Below are 25,125 nucleotides of genomic sequence, written 5' to 3'. Positions count from 1 at the left end.
CCACACAGCTGTACCCTCCTCTTCCCTCTCCTCACTGTAAATAAAGGAAGTATTTCTTCCTGTCTTTGGAGACCATCCTATCCTGTATTCTTTACTCACAGGGCCATTGTGAAAAATAAAGGTTAGATCCATGCACAACGAGTGGCACATTAAAAATTATTCAGTAAATCGTAATCGTTTTCACTAGTAAGGTTTCCAGTAGAGCTCTGTACAAGTGGGAGCTCCAGGGATGAAACAATCCCATATTCAAATAGCGAGAGAGAATCAGGTAAACATGTACTTCAAACAAAATGCTCACTGCTACCACCTTCCTCCAAACCTGGGAAATAACCCAAATATTCATCTCCATGAGAAAAACCTACCTCACAGCTCAGTATGAGAAAGAAAAGGTAAAAAGTTGAGGCACCAATATTTTGTTGCCTTTGCTGATTTTAGAATTCCTCTGGACTACTTTTAAATGGTGGGATACAACAGTGAAAACTAATCCTATACCTTCCTCTCCATACTTGTTATGATACACTCACTTACCAGTTTCTCTTTCGGGAAACCGTAGCTTATGAAATTTAAATGACCTACAGCATTTGGATCACATTCAAAGTATACACCATACCTTGCTGCCAATATCTAAATCACAGGGTGCACAGGACGTCAATAGAGAAACAGTACAGCACACACATTCATAAGACCCACACGGTAATCTTCCTTCTAGATGGAGTCTTGATAATTAATCCCTCAAAAAGAAAGAAAGAAAAAGGAAAAAACAAGCTAGACAAACGTATACAGAGTGAAACAGATTATTCAACTTGTTAAAGCCAGAGACACAAATCAGGCTCTTTGCTCATTGCTGTGTAAATATTCCTAAAGCCCTCTCACTCAGAACCCTGGACAGCCTAGGGATTTCACTTCTCAGGCATCAGAGTAAGCTGAGTGGTTCAGGCTGGAGCCTCTGTACTAGCTGCTCACTCAAGGTAACTTGAAAAAATGAACAGAGCCTTGGTTACCATGGCCATCAACCCACCTGGTGCCCTCAATATCAGCTCAGACTTATGCTTTTAAGTTACAAACCATGTCTTTTAGAAAAACCAGAGGTACATTTTCCAAGCTACCTTTTAGGAAGGTTTCACTGAATGTAGGGAAAAACTACCTTCTTCCCAGACCCCCACCCAGTCATTGTATGAAAGCAATTACAATCTTACATCAACAATATAGTAAGGATACAAATCTCAGAAAAAAAAAAAAAAAAAGTCCTGAGTTAAATACATTTAGCTTTAAGAAAGCATATTACACCATGAACTTCTATTTAGGAACTACCTACCTACATGGTTTGATTGCAGGGGCACTGCAGACCTATAGAGGCGTTTTTATTGCCCACAAAACTCTTAAAACTGTGAAATGCTACGTGATGTGGAAAATTTCATGTAAGAAACCAAATTTCTGCCTTCTTGTAAAACTCTGGAAGGCCCTGCGACTCTGGCCTGCCTCGCCAGCGTAGGCTAACGCTGAGTGGTCGGGCATTTACTCTCTGGCTTACCAAGGAGCCACCACTCCCTTCTGTCTTAAATCCAGGCAGTTTTACCAATTTAAGGAACCTACCCTATCCCTGCAGAGTTTCTATCCCTGTTTGAAGGCATTGTTAGGGGCCTGAGGTATGGCAGAGGGTACGGGATCTATTTGAAACATTCAGCGGCTATTGATTCTTCAGCAGAACAAACCTCAGGTGGTTTCTGAGGAAAGGTTTTGAGGGAGTAGATGGGAAGGTACTCAGGACTAAGTGGAAGCAAGGAGGGGAAATACAATAAAGTTTAGCCCCCAAGTCAATTTTGCTGGGAAAACAACAATCTGTTTTCCTTTTTTTTTTTTTTTTTTGCGGTACGTGGGCCTCTCACTGTTGTGGCCTCTCCCGTTGCGGAGCACACGCTCCGGACGCGCAGGCTCAGCGGCCATGGCTCACGGGTGCAGCCGCTCCGCGGCATGTGGGATCTTCCCGGACCGGGGCACGAACCCATGTCCCCTGCATTGGCAGGCGGACTCTCAACCACCAGGGAAGCCCTGTTTTCCTTTTGATAAAAGACGTGTTGTACAAAGAGCATCAGACTGATTTCTTTCAGTTATTTGAGAGGACAATTTAGTTCTCACTCTCCGGCTCTCTTGGTGGGCCAGAAATAATCCAAGGACCGTTATCACAGTTCGTCAATTTTCCTCTGGGTGTTGCCTATAACAACATGTTATCTTCAGAGATTCCCCACCCAAGTGGTCCTGCTCTGAGGTCAGCACTGTCTGATTTACTGTTCTGCTTTCATTAACATCGTGTGAGCTCTAATAACATTAGACATTGCTTCAGAGGTCACAATTCTATCCCAACTGTGCAAAAGAGAAAGCAGCAGCAAAACTCAGATGAATTCTGTAATCAATCCAGAGTTGGGTTTGGGGTAACACAGTACAACTTAATTCTCCAGAAACCAGTATCAAGAGAACCAAAAGCGCCAGATTACCAAAATAACAAAAACAAGAACTTATAACTCAATATGCTGCTAGCTAATACATGCTCACACCAATATGTTCTTCTCAATCACACATTTTCTAGGCTTGTGCCACAGAAGAGAATCTTATTAGAATCACAATCCTGGAGGGCTGATGGCCAATTCTGCCCATCATCCACTGGTAGAAACTCATTCGCACCCAAGCTTCCTCAAATAGACTAGAACCAACTCAGGTTTCAAAGACACACACCTTGAAAGAGGCTGTATTAGGGCCAAAGGGATCTATAACCAAGTCAGGAAATCCTTTCACAAATTAGGTATTCTCAGTTCTCTCCATTCTAGTGATTTCTTTGATGTAGATTTTAGGTGGCCTTGGTTATTAACTAAGTCATGGTCATGAAAAATTCTAGAGCTGTATTACATAAGGTCCTGGACAATCAGGAACCCCAGCACTGCAAGCACTCGGCTATCCTCCAAAACAGCAAGTCAAAGCCCTGTAGACCAGGAGGCCAGGCTTCAAAGCAGTCATCTTCAGGATTCCTGACCACTATCTAGAAAATCCTATCAGTGCAAATTCTGACCATTCATTTGTTCATTTCATTTTCCTGAACTTCAACAGCTTTTCCGCTGTTGAATTCCAGTGAGCTTGAAGGGACACCCTGAATACTGGTCCTCTAGGATCTACACTATCATCACTAATACTCTCCAATGGGCAGACATTCACTCCCTCATCAGGCTTAATGGGAAACATAGCTTACCAAGCTCCCGGAGAAGAAAAGTTGTTTATTAACTCTCACTTTTTCTATTCAAAGAATGCCATTGGTTCCTCCCATCCTGCTTAGGTTATAAATAGCCAAAGGTCCCCCCTTCCCTCATGCTTATTGCCTTACAGAAAGCCATATATTCACCATTAGGGCCTCTATGTTTACAAAGATGCCAAATATCTGCACTAATTAAGTTGGTTAAGGAACCATTCCTTCTCTTTCTAAAGTAGGGACCATTTGCCATGTTTTTAATAACACACATAAACGGTAGAGTCTTTGAACTTTCAGGTAAGTTTACCTGTTTGTTTTCAGTACTTTTTTCTTTAATCATCTCCAAAACTCAGTATTCTCAAGATTTTAAAGAAAAAGAGGGGGGAAAACACTCCTGCTATAAGAATAGCCATATATTTTACAAAAATTATGCAGAACGAAAAGTCACAAAAACCATGCCAGCAGCAAAACTGAAAACAAAGGATGAAATGCAGATCTGGTAGACTAATGTAATAATGCTGTATGTTGTGTCAACATAGAAACAATACAACTAAAAACAAAAAAGGAGGAAGGGAGAGTAAAAGAGGAAAACAGATTAAGTTCCTTGATTGTTGTACAGGAGATAGGTAAGAGTTAAAGAATACCATTAAAAGCTGACAAACCAGATAATATAGAGTTAAATAAGAAACCAGTGGATGAGGGCTTTTTTATTTTCTTTTTATAAAACAAAGGCATCCACTAGAACAGAAATTCAGACCTTCCTAAGTACCAAAAATAATCTTTTAATAAATTAAAGAACAAAGACAATACATGTCATAGAGAGGCATAGCAAATATAACAATTCTTTTTTCATAACATCTCATTATATTATGTAAAGTGCACAAGAGTACCTACTGTATGCTACCTGGTAAGGCAGAAGTCTAAGAGAGCCCCTAAGAAGCCTGCTCTCTGGTGCACATGTCCTGTTATCACTTCCTCCTCTAGAGTGTGAGCAGGAATTAGGAGTATGATAGAAGGTCACCTGTGATTAGGTTACATTATATGGCAAAGGTGGAAAGAGGTTATCCTAGGTGGGTCTGATCTAATCAGCCAAGCCCTTAGACTCTACAGTGAGAGAAAAAAAAGTCGACAGAAAAATTCTAAGCAGCAGGGACACTCTCCTGTTGGACTTGAAGAGGCCAACAGTATGTGTAGAGAAGGCCATGTGCCAGGGAGTGGTAGGCAGCTTCTAGGAGATGAAGGCTTCGTCTCACGATCACAAGGAAGTGAATTCTGTCAACAACCAGTGAGCCTGGAGGAGGACCCCAGGCCTCAGCTGAGATCATGGCCCTGGCCCACACGCTGATTCCAGCCTGGTGAGACCCTGAGCAGAGGACCCAGCTAAGGTATGTTCAACCCCCTGACCCAGGGAAACTGTGAGATAATAAATTTGTGTGGTTTTCAGCCACTAAGTCTATGGTAATTTTTGTGCAGCAATAGAAAACCAGGAAATATATCACCTTTCACATAAGAAAGAAATAAGGAAATACCTATGTGTCTACTAATTTGTGCAAATATATATATATATATATATATATACACACACACACACACATACAGGAAGGATAAGCTAGGAAGTAACAAGATTATTTACCTATAGAGAAAGGGTGGGAAAAAGGGGGGAAAGAATGGGGGAATGGGAAAGAGGTAGAAGGGATGAGGAGAAAATGACCCTTTCTGAATACACTTTATATAATTACAACTCCTAGAACTAAGGCAATATTTCACATAGCCTAACAATAAATAATTAAAACCAACTAGGATTTGGCAGAAATCAAAACAGTAATAAGTGAACCTAACTGTACTACAGATGAATAACAAAAGCCCACCAAAGTGGGTAGAGAAGAAAAGAACTAACCCAGATAACTTTGGAAAACACTAATCTGACTAAATATTCTAATGCTGGAAAAAAAAATTGTCCACAAATATTGTATCCTAGCAAGTAAATTTTTTTCTCCCAGGAATATATGTTAGCATTCTCAAACTACTTTATGTGTAGTTTAGGATTGTACAAATAAGTAAATATACTGTGGCTAATGAAAGCCAGGTTTCTCACTTTCAGAGAAAGGAGTTACAAATAAAGGGGAAAGCTAGAATGAACCCTGTGGTTTATGATACATAGATACACATACATACGTACACATATATATTTCCTAACTCCATCTGCTGAGAGGGCCTAGAAGTAATGATGTCTCAAAAGAAATGGACATACCTAGCACCCAGATTTTGGTTTCTATATATTATACCTTTCTCCAATAAAAGGAACTAGAGCTTCTTGGAGAAATGGCTGATCCCAGGGCTGGAGAAGGAAAAATTCAGGATGAGCCTGGAACATCTTAAAGTGTCACAAAGTTAAAAATGGCTCCTAAAAAATGATGGGATTATGTCAAAAGAACACAGGAGCTAAACTGAAGGGGCTCCTGATGGCCAAATCGGGAACAATCTGAGCAACACACAAAAAATGACACTAACAGATTATAACTCATAGAAAAATATCCACAAGTCTGTACTGATATAAATAATTGAATAAATAATGAGAGGAGAAGGAACAGCTCTTCCTCACGGTAGAACTCCAAGTAATAAAGGAAGGAAGGATGATGGAAGTTTAAAAATCACTACTTGGCAAGCACCACAGCAAAAACTGTTACAGACAAGGAATCAATGGATGCTACAATTAATGAGCAAAAGTAACATAGCTTCAGAACAGCTACCCGTGTCAATCTTTATTTTATTTATTCATTTATTTTTAATTTATTTATTTTTGACTGCATTTGGTCTTCATTGCTGCGCGTGGACTTTCTCTAGTTGCAGAGAGCAGGGGCTACTCTTTGTTGTGGTGCGCAGGCTTCTCGTTGCGGTGGCTTCTCTTGTTGAGGAGCACCAGCTCTAGGCATGCGGGCTCAGTAGTTGTGGCTCTTGGGCTCTAGAAGCACAGGCTCGGTAGTTGTGGCACACGGGCTTAGTTGCTCTGTGGCATGTGGGATCTTCCCGGACCAGGGCTCGAACCCCTGTCCCCTGCATAGGCAGGCGGATTCTTAACCACTGCGCCATCAGGGAAGTCCTCAATCTTTAGTTTAAAACACTAAACAAAGCATCCTGGTCAACTGACATTTAGTATATGCTGCCTACAGGTGTGTTTGTGTATGCACATGTGTGTATTGGGGTGCATGTGTCTGTCCTGTCACTTCACCTAGGAGGTAAAGATTTTTAGGGCATGAACATCTATCTCATCAATCTTCAAAGTCCCTCTGTCTGGTAATGTGATCTTCACAGAGCAGGAACATGATAAAACTGCAGGTGATATGTTCCCATTACATCAAAGGAATTACCTGGAATAACAGTGGTACTTAATGATTCTTTAACCCTGAATGGCTCTCCTACTGTCTCTTAGTATTGCTTTTAATAAAAGGTTTTCCTAAAAGAACTCTGAACTCCCCTTTACATTAGGAGACTTTGTACAGAATGATAAAAGTAGTGGGCAGACAGCACAGCCAAATAAGGTGTTCCGGTGAAGAATTCCCAACTGTTCCATGTATTCCTCAGAACAAATTTTTTCCTTCTGTTAGTCAAATTGAGCTAAAACAAAAGAGCTGACTTTGTAGGAGTGACTCATGTGTTCCACACACACTATCTACAACACAATAGGTATACAATAAGTATTTGTCAAATATCAATAAATAAAATCTATATGGCCCTGATCATGTGTTTGCAGAGCCAAGAAGCCCAAAGCATACCACGTCACTGTTCTAACAGGCTGATAACCTAGGACTTTCCTTGACAAGAGCCAAGGGACTTGAGAAAGCGCACTTCATAAAACTTTTCACTCTGAATCAAATTTCACTCTGAAATCATCGTGCAATTGTTTGGACAAAAACTCGTTCACCACAATGAGGTTAACATCTTTAAAACAACTGTTGCTTAAACCCAAATGATAATTCTCAGGTCAAATTAGTATCCTTTCTCTCTAGAAGGAGAGAAGCTAGCAGCAATTTAAGAAGTTTTTGTTTAATACCACGAGTTTCTGAAGCCAAATGTAAACACTACTGAAACATGAGAAATGCAGTTACACATCAGGTCCAAAAACACTGCAGCATTATTATCATGGTGGTAGTTTCCCTATCAATTTGGCTCCCATCTCACTTTGTGCAGTTTATAATCCTTATTTTACCATCAGGCTCCTTCTGTATTTGATTGCTTTTTATCAGCTTTGTCTCGTTTCTAAAAAGACACGTTATTTGGGGTCAGATCTTGACAGTGAACTAGGAAGTACAGCAACACAGAGGTCAACGGCCCTTTATAATTTTGGTCCAACAAAACACCCTACAAAAGGAAAAGCTCACGGCTTCCTGAAGATGGCCCCCTTCCTCCTGTGTCACACTGGCTGGCCCTTGTTTATCTATCATTCGTTTTCCAGGGGCCTCAGTCTGACTTACCCAGTGCTGCATCTGTTCCTGCGGTAGATGGTTAAAAGAATTCACCAGGAACTTCAGCTAGCTTTCTTTTCTTATAAATCAACAATGTGTATTCTCTTTTGTTTTTAACCAAGCCTGTGTCCTCACCAAGCAGGCAACCTGTGTAAGCCAAATGATTTGGTAATACCTGAAATGGGTATTTATGATTTTCTAAGAAAAACTTCAAGATTCTGACTGCCAGCTATCTTACACGCCCAAATTAGAAGTGACTGAGACCACGCATTTTATCAGCACCTTAGTTTCTTTTCTTTCCCCAGTACACATTCTTCTAGAAAGGACAGCTGAGTTTTAAAAGACTCTGCTATCTTTCCTTATGAAGAACACTTTCAGAATTCTCAGGCATTATGTAAAAGGGGAAAAAGATATTAAATTGGAAGCCTATCAAATGCTCAATTTAAAATGAGGACAAGTTCAGTGAGAAAATAGTTCCAACTCTCAACTTCCTCTTTCTCCAGAACACTTTCCATAATTGCACAACAATCTCAGCCTTCTTGAAATTCTTGTAGCTCTTAGAGGCTGCACCATACCATCTATAACCTATTCTTACAAAGCCTATTTTAATCATTAATTGCTTCTAATCATCTAATCACTACTTCACAATGTACTTCTTGTTAATCTAACAAGATTATACATTCTTTAAAGCTAGGAAATAGACATCGACTCTGCTACCCATGATTATGGCTGCTATCAAATTGGGCAGTAGTAGGTACAGAATTCTTGTTGACTCTGTTTTCATGAAAACTGTTAGAGAGGCAATGAAATAATCTTGCACAACAATGTGATAGGGAAGAAAAAAAATAGAACAGTCACTAACATCTCCGCTATTTTCTTTTTACCACCAACCCATGAAAACTGCTTCTTGGTTAAAACATTTTTTTTTTTTTTTTTGCAGTACGCGGGCCTCTCCCGTTGCAGAGCACAGGCTCCGGACGCGCAGGCTCAGCGGCCATGACTCACGGGCCCAGCTGCTCCGCGGCATGTGGGATCCTCCCGGACCGGGGCACGAACCTGTGTCCCCTGCATGGGCAGGCGGACTCTCAACCACTGTGCCACCAGGGAAGCCTAAAACAAATTTTAATTAGGAAGTCCAATAAAGTAAAGGAACAATATCTGATTTGTTTAGGTCCTGAGAAAAATTTAGTGTCAGTAGGAACAAGGGATGATTAACACCCCAAAAATGCTAAGACCCCAGATCTTTTAAAATACTAGTTTCTTGTCTGATTCAAAGCTAATTAAGACAACACAATTATGGAAAAGGGTGAAGGATAAGGGGAAGAGGATTTTCCTGGTTCCACTCTGTACTTGAGCATCCCACTTAAAAAGCATTAGATTAAAATGGATGAAAAAATTGGTCATTTCAAAGCACTTAAACTAAAATTGTTCTCCAGCTGATAAAAGCCAGAACTGTAAAGACAACAGAGCATATCTATTACTGAGATGACGAAGCCAAAAATATTGAACTAATTTCCTTGCTAAAAAGCATTACTGAAATATTTCTGATACTCTATTTTAGCAAGTGATCTTAAAAAAATCTTCCCCGAAATGAAGTTCCTGTTTTTATAGGCTGACCATGAGCTTCGATTTAATCTATCCCAGTTGCTTTTGAAGGTAGAGATTATTGTAACAAGAAATTACTTAAAGCAAGGAAAGTGTTCTGAGGGCAGAATGAAGAGATGTGTTACACAATGACCATGACTTAAATAGGCAGGACCATCCCTAAACCAGAATTTATTAAACTACTGATCCCCAAAACCCCTTCAATAGGAACAGTGTTAAGTCCCTATTCCATTAAAAAAAAAAAAAAACCACAATGGCTTGCTTTTCATGATACGTAAGTTATTAAGTAGACATACGTACTTTAGATCAGTATCATTCTGTTGTATTACAGAATTCATTTTTAAAACCACTCTTAATAGTCATTATGAAGATAAAATACTTCCAGGAAAGGCGGTAAACAAAGCAAAATTTGAGAGATGAGCAGGTGAGATTTACGAGACTGGAATTTCTTGTGGCCCACGTGCCTTAACTCTGGTGAATGATCAAGAGGACAAGAGCTTTCAATTCACACCCACTGTCCTTTCCCAAAACTGAATCAGGATAGAAAACAACAGCATCCTGGCAGGCCAGCAGCCACTCAGCTGATGCAAAATGTTTTTCCGGCCTAAGCAGTAATCCCAGTGCCCCTACTCACCCCACCCCGGCCCCCTGACCCCTGAATAACTGTGTAGCAAATTCTCTCTCCAGTTTATACTTGAGCAGAAAAGGGAGCTCATAAATCCAGGGAACTTCCTCCTTAAATCAGGACAGCTTCTTTGCCAGATGCTTGTTTTTACTGGCTTTTTTTCACAATAAAATGGGGGGGATGGAGGTGGGGAGGAGATGAGAACACAATCACTGTACAAGTGATTTCCAAGAGAGAGCAGGAGGCAAGCACAAATATCACCAAACCTCCCTGGGCTCCCCCGAGCAGTACAATAGAGCGACACAGTGAGCTCCAGAAACAGCAGTATTATTTGAAGCAAATGGCAAGCAAGATGGAAGGAATAAAAATAATGTAATGCATTTACGATGATTTTTCCACTTTTGGACACAGCCAGATATTACTTGGCCAGCTACGTAACGCATTTGCCTTTCCATCCCCACCCATCAGTAATTTTTTTTTTAATCTGATGTTCTGTTCACACACTGGTCCATCAACAGCTTGATTGGAGCCTGATGATTTTCCTTTTGCTTATTTATTTTCAAGCCTAGGAATTGTCTCCTGAAAATAGTTTTCTCCAATGTGGAAGGCAAGGCCGAATGTGATTCCCAAGTGTAGGCTGTGGCTCATCACCACGGCATGGAATCAACAGGTTTTCTAAGATACACACACACACACACACAATCTGGACCACAGAAGCTGAAGAGACGCATCTGTGGCCTGTGCATGTACCAGAGCCCTTACACTCTTAGCTCAAAAACAGGTCAGCTCAGAGGCCAAAGATTTCCAGGAAAGTTTATGTTCAAGTACATCATAAACTGTGGTAGTAAAGTCCTCACAGAATCTGCCTGAGCAGGGTGGTAGTAAGTTTTTAATTTTCAAAGAAAAAACGGAACATAAACACCACAGACCTGCATTTTATTGTCCCTTATCCCCCCAACCCTAACCCCCTCCTTGTCCTGACCACTTGTTTAACTCATTCCCTTCTGATGCTTTATGTTTAATTCCATCGCACCCATTACTCCCCCGCTTCCTTTTTTTGTAAGTTTCCTCATCACCTCTGTCACAGCAAAATTAACAACTTCAGACATTTTTAGTACAAGTTTTATATCTCCCCCACTAACAGGCAAAACTAGAGATACGGCATCTGGTTTTCTAAATTAGGGAGATCTAAAAGGGTCTATCACACATTCTCCTCACTTATCCATAAGTAGCAACAAGATGCTAATTTAAAACCCATTCTATTCGTTGTGGTTTATCACTAAAATACAGGAAATGTTTTTATATCCCATAGTGGTAAAATTTTCAGTTCCTATGACTAAAACTCTCAGTATTTTTTTTTTTTTTTTTGGCGGTACGCGGGCCTCTCACTGCCGTGGCCTCTCCTGTTGCGGAGCACAGGCTCCGGACGCGCAGGCTCAGCGGCCATGGCTCACGGGCCCAGCTGCTCCGCGGCATGTGGGATCTTCCCAGACCGGGGCACGAACCCGTGTCCCCTGCATCAGCAGGCAGACTCTCAACCACTGCGCCACCAGGGAAGCCCTCTCAGTATATTCTGACTGACAAGATTTTTTATTAAAACTATCAATCATGCAAACTTTTCTGACAATAGAATCTTTGGCAGGTCATCTTCACAACATCATCTCTCTCCTAAGCTCAAGATGCAAACTACGCATTTTTTAGAAACTTGTTCAAGTTTAAAATGTTCACTGTAATCAATGAAATAACCTCAGTGCATAGGGGTAAGAAGTTTAGTTTCCACTTCCCACACCCACCTCCTCAAAGGAGATCGTGTGGCAGGCATCCTTCCCCAAATCCTCTGCTCCACCCTGACAAGCATTATGGTTGATACACAGGAAGCACAGAGGATCCACAGCTATCCTGTTTGCTCTGGGGTCTGTCAGCTGTTGTGTTCATCTTGGTCCTTCTTCCATGCTGTTCATTTTCCTTAAACGTCACATCCCTTTTGGTACAGGCAGCCGGGGGAGGGCTTCCTCCACAGTAGTATAAGGCATTTCTACAGCTGGCCCCTCCCTACAAGGGGGAGGCTGAAAAACAGACTATTCTCGAGTGGCACTTAGAAGGCATGAAGCAGAGGACAGACAAGCTGGGGCCCCAGAACTGCCAAATAAGGCAGGCCTAACTGCAGGTGCAGTATCTCCTTCCTTTGGGGACGCTGCCTTTCTTTTTCCCTTTCTATCTGTTTTGACAGCTGCTGCTGTTCCTTTCCCTTCAATTCTTCCCCACTACAAGAAAAACACCTGCTATGCCTGCTCCCCTCCCCCTAAGAGTTTCTCTTAGTTGGAGAGACCTTCTTATGCTTTTGGCCTGAGAGCAAGTATCAAACAACAACTCCTTACTGAGCAGGAGGGCAAGTGCCCCCCAGACTCTACCATTCTCCATCCCAGTCTCTGACCACTCCACTCCCTCCCCGTGCACCCTGAACTCACACACTGTTTGGGGTTTGACAAGAGACTGCTTCCTGTTTCTCCAACGGCCTCCTCTTCTCTTTATGGGAAGGAATATCATGAGTGTTCTTTGACCCCAGCTGCCAACTATTTTCCAGAAATTCCTCAGTATTTCTTGCCCTCTAAGGATTCCTTTCCTATTTCTTATGGATGTATTCCTTTTGTGTTGTTCAACGGGAAGAAGAGAGAGAACCCACGTAAGTGGATGCATTGTAAATCCATCCACCCTCCACAGAGTTCCACAATATCCACAGTCCCCCACCTCATTCTCCAGCTGACACCAAAACCTTGTGCGAAGATCCTGCAGATTGTTTCAAGCCAATCTAATTTAACTCATAGGCATTAATCTGGCTACTAGGTTTAGAGATAAATTATATAGACTACAAGAAAGTACTACATTAAAAATATATATGCACATTGGACTTCCCTGGTGGTCCCATGGGTAACACTCTATGCTTCTAATGCAAGGAGCCTGGGTTCGATCCCTGGTCAGGGAACTAGATCCCACATGCATGCCACAACTAAGAGTCCGCATGCCGCAACTAAGAGTTCACATGCCGCAACTAAGAGTCCACATGCCGCAACTAAGACCAGGCACAGCCAAAATAAATGAATAAATTTTTTAAAAGATTGTTAAATATATATATATATATATATATATATACATATATATGCATATGTGTGTATATGTATATGTGTGTATATATGTGTGTGCATGTGTATATATATAAATATAAATGCATTCTGGATCCAAAGTAGATATGCAATGAGCAAATTTTTTGAGTGTTATCTTAGTATCACTCATTTTTCTTGTATGACCAGCATCTGTCTTGGAAAAATAGCACTTTTGATTGAGCAAGTGTTGCTGGTGTGACCAGCGCTTCAGTGCCAACAATACAACTTGGCTCAAGCAACTAAAAAGCTTATTTGCTGACCTGCTAGCTCTATGGGTTCCACCAACAGCCTGGCCTTTCTCTTGCCCCAATTGTCAAATAATAAGATGATTACCACCCACAGGCAAGTTCTTTTAAAAAGACCTGACAGACATAGACTGCTTCATCTTGAAAGTGTGAAATTTAACATCTATAAATCACAAACCCCAACAAGACCCAGCATATGGTCCATTCATTTCACAGCACTAAAATAAAACACTTTTGCAGACATGTAAAAAATAAATTTCTAAAAGAAATGATTCACCTAAAAGTGTTTTTATTATGTTTCAAACACACATACGTATAGAGAATTTAATGCATGCCCCATGAACCCTGACTAACCACTTGTCAAATCCTAACCTTTACTACATCTTCTTCAGATTTTTCTCAGTTATGTTTTAAAGATTATTTTTTGATAGTTACAATATGACTCGATCAAGAACTAAGGGGAGAAGTCATTAGAAAAGGACTCCATTTTTATATAAGCCAAAATCTAGAATATAAACTATTACTCTTAGCTTACTTCCTAATATTCTTAGCTCTCACTCATTATCAACAGATGATGTAAACTCTATCTTTATCTGAAGACATTCAACTCAATGACATACTTGAAAATCAGTATTAGATTTTAGATGAAATTAAAGCAATCTTTTCACCTAAGTTCCCTATCTATCTCCAGGAAAAATTTCTATGTTCTTAAATATCTGTAACTTACGATTAATGAAAATGGCAGTACTTTAACTTTGGGAATTAAATTTCTTTTTAAGTGCAAAAGAAAAAAGCAGGCAAGTTTAACGATATCTCAAACAAGGAAATCAGAACTGCTATGACCACAAAGTCCCTCAGGGACAAGTTTCCCTTGCTTTCAGAAAATAAGATTTAGGCAAAGGTTATCAGAGGTTGATACATTTATGCTCTGACATCATTACTGACATTAAAACTCCCTAACATGGTATATAAAGAGCACTGAGCAGGGGCCTGCTAAATAGCTGGATGCATTTATTGTCTGGATTATACAGAAGAACTACTCAACAGCCTATTAAAGCAAATACAACTTGACTAACACTGAAGAAAAATCAATACCTTAAGCAGTTTATTTAACATCTTTATTAGAGTATAATTGCTTTACAATGTTGTGTTAGTTTCTGCTGTATAACAAACTGAATCAGCTATATGCATATGTATATCCCCATATTGCCCCCCCCAAGTCTCCCTCAGACCCTCCTTATCTCACCCCTCTAGGTGGTCACAAAGCACCGAGCTGAACTCCCTGTGGTATGCGGCTGCTTCCCACTAGCTATCTATTTTACATTTGGTAGTGTATATATGTCACTGCTACTCTCTCACTTCATCCCAGCTTACCCTTCCCCCTTCTCGTGTCCTCAAGTCCATTCTCTACGCCTGTGTCTTTATTCCTGTCCTGCCCCTAGGTTCATCAGAACCATTTTTTTTTTAGATTCCATATATATGTGTTAGCATATGGTATTTTTCTCTTTCTGACTTACTTCACTCTGTGTGACAGACTCTAGGTCCGTCCACCTCACTACAAATAACTCAATTTCGTTCTTTTTATGGCTGAGTAATATTCCATTGCATATATGTGTCACATTTTTTTTAACATCTTTATTGGAGTACCATTGCTTTATAATGGTGTGTTAGTTTCTGCTGTATAACAAAGTGAATCAGCTATACATAAACATATATCCCCATATCTCCTCCCTCTGGAATCTCCCTCCCACCCTCCCTATCCCACACCTCTAGGTGGACACAAAGCACACAGCTGATCTCCCTGTGTTATGTGGCTGCTTCCCACTAGCTATCTATTTTACATTTGGCAGTGTATATACGTCCATGCCACTCTCTCACTTCATCCCAGCTTACCCTTACCCCTCCCTGTGTCCTCAAGTCCATTCTCTATGTCTGCATCTTTATTCCTGTCCTGCCCCTAGGTTCTTGAGAACCATTCATTCAATCATTCACTTATTTAAGATTCCATGTACGTGTTAGCATATGGTATTTGTTTTTCTCTTTCTGACTTATTTCACTCTGTATGACAGTCTCTAGGTCCATCCACCTCATTACAAATAATTTTATTTCTTTTTATGGCTGAGTAATATTCTATTGTATATATGTACCACATCTTCTTTATCCATTCATTTGTCGATGGACGCTTAGGTTGCTTCCATGTCCTGGCTATTGTAAACAGTGCTGCAAGAACACTGTGGTCCATGACTCTTTTTGAATTATGGTTTTCTCAGGGTACATGCCCAGTAGTGGGATTGCTGGGTTGTATGGTAGTTCTTATTTTTAGTTTAAGGAACCTCCATACTGTTCTCCATAGTGGCTGTATCAAGTTACATTCCCACCAACAGTGCAAGAGGGTTCCCTTTTCTCCACACCATCGCCAGCATTTACTGTTTGTAGACTTTTTGATGATGGCCATTCTGACTGGTGTGAGGTGATGCCTCATTGTAGTTTTGATTTGCATTTCTCTAATGATTAGTGATGTTGAGCATTCTTTCATGTGTTTGTTGGCAATCTGTATATCTTCTGTGGAGAAATGTCTATTTAGGTCTTCTGCCCATTTTTGGATTGGGTTGTTTGTTTTTTTGATATTGAGCTGCTTGTGTATTTTGGAGATTAATCTTCGTCAGTTGCGTTTGCAAATATTTTCTCCCATTCTGAGGGTTGTCTTTTCGTCTTGTTTATGGTTTTCTTTGCTCTCAAAAGCTTTTCAGTATCATTAGGTCCCATTTGTTTACTTTTGTTTTTATTTCCATTTCTCTAGGAGGTGGGTCAAAAAGGATCTTGCTGTGATTCATAACATAGAGTGTTCTGCCTATGTGTTCCTCTAAGAGTGTTTTCCTTTTACAGTGTCTGGCCTTACATTTAGGTCTTTAATCCATTTTGAGTTTATTTTTGTGTATGCTGTTAGGGAGTGTTCTAATTTCATTCTTTTACATGTAGCTGTCCAGTTTTCCCAGCACCACTTACTGAAGAGGCTGTTTTTTCTCCACTGTATATTCTTGCCTCCTTTATCAAAGATAAGGTGACCATATGTGCGTGGGTTTATCTCTGGGCTTTCTATCCTGTTCCATTGATCTATATTTCTGTTTTTGTGCCAGTACCATACTGTCTTGATTACTGTAGCTGTGTAGTATAGTCTGGAGTCAGGGATTCTGATTCCTCCAGCTCCGTTTTTCTTTTCAAGATTGCTTTGGCTATTCGGGGTCTTTTGTGTTTCCATACAAATTGTGAAATTTTTTGTTCTAGTTCTGTGAAAAATGCCATTGGTAGTTTGATAGGGATTGCACTGAATCTGTAGATTGCTTTGGGTAGTACAGTCATTTTCACAATGTTGATCCTTCCAATCCAAGAACTATATCTCTCCATCTGTATGTATCATCTTCAATTTCTTTCATCAGTGTCTTATAGTTTTCTGCATACAGGTCTTTTGTCTCCTTAGGTAGGTTTAATCTTAGGTATTTTATTCTTTTTGTTTAAGCAGTTTATTGACAACTCATTTCTGTTATTATATTTTGCTAGAATATCTGTAAACCCTCAAACAACAGGATTATATAAATAACTAGGCCTATTGATGCTGGGTGTGGTGAGATAGCTTTTTCATTTAGAACCTAAGATACAAGAAAGCAAAACAACACAAAAAGGGATTTATTACCACCCAAAACAAACTTACAGAACTCAGGAGCCACACCCTGTGCCTCTTCAACCTCTGTAGAAAATAAAGCCTGAACATTAAGACTCGTAACTCATAAGGATGTTCCAAAAACTAACTCAAAGAAACCATTTTCAAAGTCTTGACGTCTGAATTCCAAAAGCCAAAGAAAGTAAGTTAATAGTAAGGACTGAGAAAAGATAAAGTGTTTAACCTCCAATTCAAGAGAAAATTCAATTAACCAGAAACTGCCCTTTCTCCAAGTAGTTGCAACTAATTGAGGTTTTATTGTATAGCACAGTTCATAATAACCAAGAGATGATTTCTGAGTTAAAACACTTAGAGCCCAGTGCCCACCTCTCTATTACCCAGCCCCAGTTATGTAAAGATAGCATCAAATATTAAGAACATAAAAAGTTCTCCTTTAATAAAGAGTGGCAGGAAACTCGAGTCTTGTGACACACACAAGCATACAGTGTGGCAGGGAACATCCTGTAAATTAGATTAATTTTACAGCAATTTGCTGATTCCAGAAGGGGAGCAAATACTAAACAGCTGAAAGGTGATCACACAGGCAGACCTGACACAGGTCAAGCAGGACAGCAATCCACTTGAGCTGGACTCCTGGTAACCATGGGGCCAGCATGACCCATTGCTACCCCTGTATCTTAGATTTCAAGATATCTATGCCTTTTCCATGAAATCAAGCAATTATTCCTAAAGATGAGAAGTGTACCAATTACACAGTAAATTCCTACCTTTATATACTCTTTCAAAAGTTGCATGTTCCTCCCATGTCCCTGCACAGCCTGGGGTGTAGTTTAACAAGCAAATAAATATGTTTGTAAAGCTTTCTCTTGGCAGTGAATTCACTAAGCTTCCTCTCAAACTGTTCTTTCCCTGTAGGATGGGGGTGGGGTAGTCTCTTGCTTAAGACAGTGAGGCAAATGCAGCCTCTCCCTGCATCCCCCAAGCCCCCTCCTCCCCACATCCCAACCAGAAAACAATATCCTTATTCAAAGACTCACTGGATTTCCCCTTAATGGAATACTCTTACCACACTTAAGTTAAATATGCTTGGGGTTTTGGGGTTTTTTTTTTACATTTATAAAGTTATTTGTATGGAGGAAGTATTTTCAGTTTTCAAACAACCATCAGACAAATTTTCAAATGCACACACACATACACTCTCACTTTTAAGTTGAAAACTACCCATTTCAGAATATTTTAAATTCTAGAATAATTTTACTTTAAAACTAACCAACAGCAAACATCAAATACCTATTCTTCTACCACTGGTGAGCGACCTTGAACATGAGAATTTCTCATGTCCAGACGCTACCAGGAAAACCGAAAGACACCCTTCCACAACTGGCTTTTTTTTTTTTTTTTTTCCAAGACAGGAAGCATTAATGCACCAGAGACTCCCAATTCCCTAAGAACATCTTGTTTTCCTTCAGTTAAGCAAATCTCTTCTGCATCACTGCTTACAGCCTGAACCCTAAAGCCATTGATCTCTCTTTTTAATTAGGCTTGTTCATTGAGAAAACAGCAACACGGACTTTCAAAATTACATGAGCAAGAAAAACGTACTGGGTGCCAAGACCCAGGACTGAAGCAAATATTTAAAGTCATTTTGTAAATGTTGGGTATCTGATGGAAAAACTGAGAAATTCTGGACCTGCACACCAGTGGCACTGTTAAAATTCAGCATGTGAGGGGGGAAGGAGGCCAAAATAAACCACATGTGAAGTGACTGGAGCCATTACATTAGAAATTGCTTACCCGGGAGCTTCTGGCAATAGTTTGATTCAAAACAAGTGCCCAGTGTAGGGGATCCATTATCTGGCCCCAACTCTGCGGATACATTAAGCACCAGTGACGAACACCTGCACCCTTTACAAATATATCATAAGCGTCTGGCTCATGCAAACTGCATCTTCCTTACACACAGACAGAAGCCTGGATCATGGGTAGTTTTTTCCCCCTCTGCAAGGAAAAGTGTCTGTGTATGCATTTCTCAAGAGTCACCAAATTTTTGTAGCTATTAGCTACAAAAATAGCTTCAAGAGATGAACAATCCCTATAGTAAGGAGTCTAGAAACACGTGTGTACAGTTACAGTGCTGGAGCCTTGGCAAGCTCTCTGCTAGTAAAGGAGAGTTGGAGAGCGTGGACACAGTAATGAGCTATTAAGTGCAAATAATGTCAAAGCGGAATCCTTCCCTGGGGCTCGGCGTCAGGGAGGGAGGGCACAATAGACACAACAGAGGACAGCAGTCTAACTGGCCATCTGCTGTTCAGCTCCTGATGACAACTCCTAAGGAGTGGTCCGTCCCTGGGAAGAGTTCTGAGCTTCCAAGCCTAGGCTTAGGAAGTCTGCCATGCATGTCATGTACCAAGTTCAGGGACAGAATCCAATTGTAGTTAGCTGAACTGGGTTGAAAACCTCTTGAACCCACAAGCAAAAACTAGTAGAACTGTCACTTTTTTTTTTTTTTAACTTGTCTGTAGTTCCAGTTATGGAAATAGCTGATTCTAATTTTAACCAGCACCTACTACTGTTTCAGCACATTCCTCTGGTTAAAGGCAACGATGACTTTCCAGTCAGTGACTACAATGACACAGACATGAACTTGGAGAATTATGCTTACAGTTTTCAGCCACACCAAGATGTTATTTTAAGTATTTCTTTTTAAAGTTAATGTATCATGAGGAAACGTTGTCTGATCTTTATGGAATTCCTTCTGCTATAGAATTATACCATAAGATTTATATTTAATAGCTTCATATACTCAAATACAGCTGATACACAAAAATTTTGCATCCCTTGGCAGGAAGAGATGGATTTTTCTTTTTTCTTTCTTTTTTTCAAATAGAATAAACGATTCGTACCTTCAGTGAGCCTGTAACCACGGAGAGATATGCTTCTGACTCATGAAACAGAAGACCACATGAGAGAACTCACAAAACAAGGCCTAGAGAAAGACAGCTGATTCTTTTTCTTAATAATTCATCAGTGACCTCAGTCTACCTGATGTTTTATAAGACTATAAAAGACTAATAACTGGAACAGTACCAGGAAGAGGTTGCAGCGGCAGCCAACATTTATAGACTGCCAGACACTTTCAAAGGCTTTGAAACATATCATTTAATTGTCACTACTACTCTATGAAATAGGTAAGTACAATTACCCCATTTTTGTAGGTGAAGAAAATAAGGCTTAGAGAAGTTTAAAGAAAAAACAAACTATCTAAGTCACTCAGCAATTAAGTGGAAAAGCCAGAATTCAAATCCAAACTGTCTAGGTTGAGAATCTATACTCCTCATCACATGGTCTTATGTGCAAAACCCATCGAATCCAGTCTTACAAAAATGATCATACACATTTCTCCAAAGATGACATACAGATGGCCAATAGGCACATGAAAAGATGCTGAACATTACAAATTATTAGAGAAATGCAAATCAAAACTACAATGAGAGGGCTTCCCTGGTGGCGCAGCGGTTGAGAGTCCGCCTGCCGATGCAGGGGACACGGGTTCGTGCCCCGGTCCAGGAAGATCCCACATGCCACGGAGTGTCTGGGCCCGTGAGCCATGGCCGCTGAGCCTGCGCGTCCAGAGCCTGTGCTCCACAATGGGAGAGGCCACAGCAGTGAGAGGCCCGCGTACCGCAAAAAAAAAAAAAAAAAAACTACAATGAGGTATCACCTCACACGGGTCAGAATGGCCATCATTAAGAAGTCTACAAATAAACGCTAGAGAGGGTGTGGAGAAAAGGGAATCTTCCTACATAGTTGGTGGGAATGTAAACTGGTGCAGCCACTATGGAGAACAGTATGGCGATTCCTCAAAAAACCAAAAATTGAGTTGCCATGTGGTCCAGCAATCCCACTCCTGGGCATATATCTGGACAAAACTATAATTTGAAAAGATACATACACCCCTATGTTCATAGGAGCACTATTCACAATAGCCAAGACATGGAAACAACCTACATGTCCATCGACAGATGAATGGATAAAGATGTGGTGTGTGTGTGTGTATATATATATATATATATATACACACACACACACACACACACAACGGAATACTATTCAGCCATAAAAAAGGAATGAAATAATGCCATTTGCAGCAACATGGACGGACCTAGAGATTATCATACTAACTGAAGCAAGTCTAAAAGAAAGACAAATATCACATGATATCACTTCTGTGTGCAATCTAAAATATAACACAAATGAACTTATCTATGAAACAGAAACAGACTCACAGACATAGAGGACAGACTTGGGGTTACGGGGGGTGGTTGCTAAGGGATGGACTGGGAGTTTAGGGTCAGCAGGTGCCAACTATTACATACAGGATGAATAAACAACAAGGTCCTACTGCATAGCACAGGGAACTATACTCAATATCCTATGATAAACTACAATGGAAAAGAATTTTAAAAGAATGTATATATGTATAACTGAATCACTTTGCTATACAGCAGAAATTAACACAACATTGTAAATCAACTATACTTCAATTTTAAACAATTTTTTAAAACAAAATCAACATTTTTTAAAGCTATAAAGAGAAAAAATATGATCATAAACTTCCCCCCAGGCTGATGAGCGTCAGAGAAGAGCAAGAATGAATAAGACTCGGTGCGTCACATTATCACTAATTACTGTATAGTATGAGTCCTGCTACTTGTGGAATATGCTGCTTCAGGTACGAATGGAAAGGAATCCATGTACATGCAGTTAGGCTGTAACCAGAAGACAAATATTAACTGGAGGAAAAAAAATCCTATCCTCTTCTAAAAAAGATTTATACGGTAAAAGAAAATACACAGTTCCAGTTCTGTGAATTTAAGTATTACAAAAAAAAAAAAAAGGCACACATGCTAAGGCTTTGTATTTCTTCCTTTCAAAGCTTAGTATTCATTCAGGTATTTGAGACTTCTACAGTGACCTGTCATTGACTGTTTACATAAGCATCTGGCAGAGAAAGGTAAGATGCTGCCTCCTGGGTCCTTAACAAGGCTCTACTGTGCTCAGTGTAACTGAGGTCACCTGAGTAAATCCACTGGGCTCCTCTCCATGGTGAAGGAAAGTTCACAATTGAAATCAGTTTGTGTAAAGTTGGCTGAGGCAGTGTGAGTTAAACAACAAGGTCCTACGTATAGGACCCAAATGGATTACCATTTGGGAATTGCCCAAAGGGCGGAAAGGAGTCATAAAGGAAGGCAGTGATCCCCCAGACTAGCATTAAGGCTTTATTTATGCAACTAATTTTCCTCCGTCAGTCTACCAAGAATGGTCCAAAAGCAGTAGATTGAAAACAGGATATAAATAAAACTGGTTCGACATGATGCTAATTCCCTAGAAGATCTGACAATATCAGATTGATCTGAACAACAGAGATGACCTAACTGGACAATCCTACATGTAAAACAGATTATCTAACCTGAATTGCTTAGTTTACATAATACAGTTTGCAGGAAGGCTGTATCTATGTCAGTGGTTGTCAACTCTGACTACAAGTTAGAATCACCTGAGAAGTTTTATTAAAAAATATCGATGCCTGGGCCCTGCCCTAGCAATTAAATCAGAATCTCTAGGGAAGGAGCCTGACCATCACTGTATTTTTACAGCTCCCCACTTGTAACTCATATGAAACCAGGGTAGAGAAGTACTATTAAAAAGGCCAATATCTTGCTTTTTGGCTGTTGACAGTGCTGCATTAGTCAGAGGCATGAACAAGTTAATCATACGAAAGGAAATGGATGATTATGAAGGAGGGGGAGTGTCAAAATTTGGTCAGTTAAATATCAATATTTTAAGAAAACATAGCACAAACCGGCTTTTTTCAATTAAATTATCTACTGGGGGATCTAAATCTCTTGAGTAAACTGGGTAAGCAGGCAGATAAATGCAGACAGAGGTATTTTATCTAGAACTGCTCTCGCTGAAAAGAAGGTTTTAAAATCATAAACCTAAACTTTTTATACAGGTAGTGTTTTCTTTAGAGAGCAATAAAAGAGTACATACAATACATTTATTTAAACACCCACACAGAGTCAGACTGGCTATGCAGAAACACATACATACGCTTAAAACCTGCCAACAGATATAGGAGATGTTCCTGGGTATACATGTATGTATTTTACAAAATTTGATGAATGTGTACAGACTTTGAAACTGTGCCTAACACTAAAGTCAAAATTTTGTTTCTACTATGCTCAAAAATGAGTCATCCAGGAGGAAAACACTAGGCTCCTATTCATAGACCCTCTGGAGGTCTCCCTGGAGAAGTGAACAGTACACTCAAGTCTGGCAATATTTTAACTGCATACATCTGGTTTTGCTGTATGGAGTATTCTTGAAAATGCCTACTATCACGAATCCTAGGTCACTGCACAGACCAATTAGCCCTTGGTAGATGGTCAACATTCCCAAAGTTATTTTTGATATAGAAATTATCTAAGTAAACCATCTTGGGTGCAACTCCTAGTTCTAAGTCAGACAAAAGAAGAGTAAGAATGTTATTCAATTTGTGAGTTGTGGTAGTCAGATTAGATCTGCTAGGCCAACAGGTAGTTGCAGTCTGATGCATCCTCAAGATGTGAGTCTGTCTGCTCAGGGTCAGCTACGCCACCTGGCTTGACTCATTGTGGGATCCAGGCTGAAGAGGCAGTAGCTAGCTGGAGCATATTTTTCTCATGACAATCATAGGAGCACAATAGCCCAATGACACTTAAGGCATCTACTTGCGTCATATTCATTTATATTCCACTGGCCAAATAGGTTACAGTCCAAGCCCAACATCATTGGAGCAGGAAAAATACTCTTATGCAATGTAAGTCACCTAGCAGAGGAGAGAGGAGAGACATGAAAATAATCTAATCTACAGCATCCACGATCCATGAATCTGCCAGTTAAAACGGAGGGTTAGTGAAAAACTGACAACATCATACAGACTCTAAAAGTGCCATATTTTTAAAAGTTAGGTGGAAATGAAGATGAGGTGCTCTAGAACTATAGGAGGAGTTCTGGTGATGAAAAACTTGGTTGTTGAAGCACATGTAAGACAGTTTAAATAAAACAGGTTCATGAAAACAGAATGGAAAATGCAGATTTTCTAAATTAATGTTTTGTGTATTATTTTATATATATATATCTAATCCTTAATATACTTTCCATTGTTTTATCTATGTTCTGAGAAGCCTATATATTCAAACTCAACACTCTGGATATCCTTCTTGAGAAAATAGGATACTGCCTTATTTGAGGGTTGCCTTATATTCAGACTCAAACGGTTTTTATTTACTATATTTGCTTTAAAATCCACCAGGCCACATATTTTAATCTGGTCTTTCTACTTAGTCCACATGAATTTTTTAGTAAAACTCATCTTTGTCTTTACGATACTTTCATCGGTAAGTACAAGGCAATAAAACTTCCTGAAATTCCACTCTCATGCTGCATCTGCCTTTATATAATGGATATTTGTTCCAACCACGCAATGTTAAACACACACGATTTTCAGTGTAGAGGACTAGTTCTTACTATACTAAAAACAAACACAGTTCAACACCATAATACTGGAATGATGCTTTGTAATTGTGTTATTTGGTGTATTTTACCTTCTTATAATGATAACTGGGAGATATTTCCATCAGGTTATTCAGACAATGTAACCTCAGTCCTTAAGGTCCCCTGAAGGCCCTAAACGAGCCTAGGGAAGTAGAACTGTTTTGCTTTTAAGTAGTTTATATACTGTGGTTCTGTGTAAGCTTTAATTTGGGAAACAAAGGTTCTATTTTAACTTTTTTAACCATCAATTATGAATTATCAATAGTGTTTAGACCAGTTTAAGCAAGGGTTCAAGTTTCCTGAGGCTTGGTTTAGCAGACTGTGCTGACTCAATAAAAATTACATGTGGTATGAAGGTATGAATCAACAATGGGGCATTAAATTTAGAACCTGCTATGTTTACATGTATATATTTTGTGTGTATATATACACCATGCATCACTTCATTTAACCAAAGACACCTTTACTGGAACCATGTCAGACCATAATTATAAAGGATCCAAGTCATTTTTA

At 39.8% G+C, this 25,125-nt stretch overlaps 1 protein-coding gene across 2 annotated transcripts in view; it reads right to left on the bottom strand.

The window, feature by feature from the left end:
- Nucleotides 1–25,125, bottom strand: part of FMNL2 (formin like 2) — a 305,055-nt gene that overhangs the window by 148,612 nt on the left and 131,318 nt on the right. The window lies entirely within an intron of this gene.

The sequence above is a fragment of the Leucopleurus acutus genome, assembly GCF_964270905.1.
Source record: "Leucopleurus acutus genome assembly, chromosome: 6".
NCBI classification, from domain to species: Eukaryota; Metazoa; Chordata; class Mammalia; order Artiodactyla; family Delphinidae; genus Leucopleurus; species Leucopleurus acutus.
Note: the sequence above shows the minus strand (reverse complement) of the source record. Positions and strands in the feature narration are given on the sequence as shown.